Here is a 4,398-nt window from a genome sequence, read left to right as displayed (position 1 = left end):
GTGGGGCGGGCTCCATCGATTGAAATACATTGCGCTAGCGCTAACTAATCACATCTCTGCTCTTGCACTAACTGAGGTTATTGCAAGAGGGGCGTGCCAACCAACTTTTACCAAATTATCATTTTTTAATACATACAAAAAAAAAGTCAAATCGATGTCGAAAATAATGAATCAACAAAACGGTTATACCTAATTCACAACCCTCGACCGAACGAATCGGGTACGAATGCCAAACATCTATCCACACTCAAGACAATACGTCTCGACATGAGTCGAGTACCGACGAAAAATATACTTTATTAAATAAGGTATATTGTTTTGTAGGCCATTATATAAATTATAAGGACAGTATATATGAAAATAGATTGTTACGAAAAATGAGGGAGCGCAACAATTATTTACTGAAAAAGTGGGGAGAGAGTTACAGAAAGTTTGAAAACCACTGAGTTAGTTCAGTCCAATTTATACGCAACGCAGAAAATAATCTTTTCTTTTTAAGAAATCACTGCAGTAAGTTAACACTAACGTATTGAAGCAAAAAAAAAATGTTCAATTTTTAATCCGCAACTTTACATCCAAAATAATCTTTATGGAATGTCTTTACTTTTTTCTTTAGGTTTTTGCGACATTTAGGTACAGTATAATAACCGTAAATATGCAAAACGATGTTTGAATAATTGATGCACTTTCGTTTATTCATGACATTGAAAGCATGCAAATGTAAACAATGGACAACAGGGATACTGGAAATCAAAATTCAAGCGAGATTTCAGACTATGAACTAAATTTAGGAGAAAAATATGTTCAAATTTAACATCAAATGCGTGTTCGACTTTCAGAAATAGTTGCCAATTAATGAAATAGGTCTACATCAGTAATTATTCTTACAAACCGACCGATTGTGCTATTCAGTCAGACCGATTGGAAAGTGCATTTGTTTTGACCTTAACTAAAACATAAAAATAGATCCATTGTACATTAACGCAAAAATGTAGATTAGCAATGCTGAGTAGCATATCTGGCAGTGGCGTGCCGTGACATTTGATGATAGGGAAGCTGTTTTTCTGTCAGAAGCAGACTTCTAGGGGCAGTAGTCAGTGATGGTCTAAGGTCCATTCGTATTCGTTTGTTCGATAAGCCAGTAAAAACCGTAGACTTCTCTAAATGTATTTTTAATTAATAGATTATCTAACGCACTTAATAAATAAGCATGCGATTTATGTATCCGTTGTCGTAAAAATTTGTCTTTCCACTTTTTCTCCAAGACTACAAATATTCGAGTACAAAGTAACTGGTTTCGACTTATTTCTACTTAAGAAGTAGTTAAATAATTAAGAGATTATGGAATTAGAGACATAAATAAAACTCTGACGAAAGAACCCGAATTTTACTTATTAAACAAAAGCCTAACAGAACTAATCTCTAGCCGAGTACAGTGGAGACTGATTTCTTCGTAATATTAGACGTAATAAAGACAGAAATTTTTCCACTTCAATGAGAGTGACCGAAAAGTTGTAAATTTTGGAACGTTCCGTGGACACCTGGTCCTAAAACGAATTAGTTATAAAAGAAATGACTATTAAGTTCAACAAATTTAGATTTTTACAGCTATGGTGAGAAACGTTTAAAATGTACATACAACAACCCTGTCGCGTCCTTTGAGATATACTAGTGATGCGACAAAAGAGACATTACGATAAAGTAGATACTTTCTACTTTATCAAAATTTCGCGTTGTAGGAATCCTTAAATACATGAGCCAATCACAGCCCGGCACGTGTGCAGTTTACGGACTATGGCTGTTTGAAAGGTTTTCTTCCATAAAATTAATCCAGGGCTGTGGAGTCGCGTAAAAATCTACCGACTCCAACTCCGACTCCGACTTTTCCTCACCATCCGACTCCGATTCCGATTAGGGGCAGACTTGTTACCGAAACAGACCCGGAAATTCTGATGTCATCACGTGACCTCAGAATAAAATATTCAATAAATAGAGTTGTAATAAAGATAGAGCGTAGAAACTTTTTATTCCAAAGCTAAAAGACTCCTATAAGTAATATATAAATATGTATTCGATAATTGTTACTTTTCCGGCTGTTATATATAACAGAGGAAAAGTGTAGCGCTCGGTCAAAAAATTACCCCTCCCAAATTTTTACATTTTTGGACTCGAGACACCTTAAAATTTCAAGATATGCAAATGATTCGAGGTGTTTTCTATATGTGTGGCTGTTAGACTGTGTGTGGGGGCATGATTTCGTTCATCCTGTTTGAAGCCTAATAATTTCTGTGGTCAGAGTGGTCAGAATCGGAGTCAGATGGTTTAACACAGGAGTTAGTTATTTAAGTCAAAGTGGTTGAACTAAATCATGTCCCCATATACATTGTAACATCTTAAGCGAGAACATCTTAACGGGTTGTACTATCATAAAATGGCAAAAAAGCTTACTTTGAGGGTAAAGACGAGTTTTATTTTATTTTATTAAATTTTGAACGCTAATAACAAGTAAAATATTCATTAAGAGATATGACACATGACCACTTTTATGTCTTCACCCTGTCGACCTTTAATTAAGAATCAAAATTTAATATTATTAATGCCCCTTTATATGCAAGCTACAGTGCCACATTTTGTTTCTTAAACTTTACCCGTTATGAGATATTGTTTAATATTTCAGGACAGAAAATAAAGAAATTAAACAAATTAGACGCCAATACACACGCGCGCGCGAATTTTTCCCTTTTATTGACTTTTTTGAGGGGGTTCCAGAGGTCTCCAAACGTGTAGATTTGCAAAAAAAAAAAACTTGAAGGGTCAAATTTGACACGATTCCAATACTTTTCCGTTTTATATACATAACAAGTTGGTAAGTAAAAAGGAGTCGGAGTCGGCGGATTTTTTAACGACTCCGACTCCACAGTCCTGAATTAATCTATTCTAGACTAATTTGATTCAACATTTCGAAAACACGTATAATTTTTTGGGAATAATCCGTATAAACTATCTATAAACAAAAAATTATAGGGTTACTTACCGAGTGTGCACCGTTCGACGACGCCATTGCTTAAGCTTGTTTTCGTCGCGGAGCGGCGCACCAAACGGCGGGCGCGTTTTCTAATAAGTTATTTTTCTACGAAAAATTCGCTGAACTTTGGAGACATCATTAATATAAATCATTTTTATGGCCGTTAAATAAGAAATGTTTTTTCACAAGAAATGTATAAAATTACAGTACTGTATTAGACTTACAGTACCTAATTTATATACTGTACAGACGATAGTAAACTCAACTTACTTGCCTAAACTCTCCGTATCGTGTAAGTAGTTCGTCTGCTCGTCCACTATTGGTCCAGATTCGACCAATCCTGCCGCGACACGAGTCGGCGATGACGTTTTACCGCATTTTATGAGTCTGTTAGCGTCTTTATATGAATACGGCCGCAATTTTTTCGCCGCGATAAACGAATCATTATATGCACCGGCGTTATGGGAGGTCTACAGTATATACATTAAAAGTTTTCAATATTATCATCATAACCCGATAATACTTTCGTTTCTATAAAATTAGAGGTTAATAATTTAAAAAAAAAATGAACGCTTTCTATGTAAAGATGAGATATTAATGACTTTTTTGATGGAAGAAGGCATTGAATTCATTGAATATAGGTAATATAAATTTAAAAAATAATAAATAAGCTTTAAGATGTGAATTCTGTATCTGATTAAAAATAAACTGACATTGTTTTTTTCTTCAAATTCTGCGACTCGAAAAACTTCAGCAACACATCCCTATGTAATGATGAACGATCTATGTTTTCTTCATCCCCCAGCGACAAAAACATGGAATGAAGAAATACGATCATCGTGAAGGTATGTTCTCGTAAATATCGCGTCTATAGAAAATTATTGGGATAATATGAATACAATATAATAATAAATATGAAATTATATTCAAAAGGATAGATTTTTAAATTCAAATCTCAGTAAGAGCAGTTTTTCTTCTCAGAAATGGTCCTCAAATTTAACAGACTCGAATACACAGAATTCAGAGCGCTAGACATCTGCAAATTCAAATTTATATATAGACTAGCTGCAAGGACCCGCTTCGCTGGGTTTTTATTTGTTCGTAAATTTGTAATATAGTTTTTTTTATATATAAAAGACTGTTTTTCTAAGTAGTCTAGAATCTAGCTGCAAGGACCCGCTTCGCTGGGTATTTATTTGTGGGCAAAAAGTAACGATAGTGAAGATTAAGATAATTACATTATAGCCAATCTTACCCGTTTTCACAGAATGCAAGAACTAGGTCCCCCGTTTCCAGACTAATTAGAGAATTTTTACGTCCAGTTAAACGAACTATTTTCAATTTGATCAATTTTCTGGAACGTTTACAATCGT

The sequence above is a fragment of the Centruroides sculpturatus genome, unplaced genomic scaffold, assembly GCF_000671375.1.
Source record: "Centruroides sculpturatus isolate CEXI.00-Female unplaced genomic scaffold, Cexi_2.0 scaffold359, whole genome shotgun sequence".
Classification (NCBI taxonomy): Eukaryota; Metazoa; Arthropoda; class Arachnida; order Scorpiones; family Buthidae; genus Centruroides; species Centruroides sculpturatus.
The sequence above is the reverse complement of the archived record's forward strand: the minus strand, read 5'-3'. Positions refer to the sequence as shown.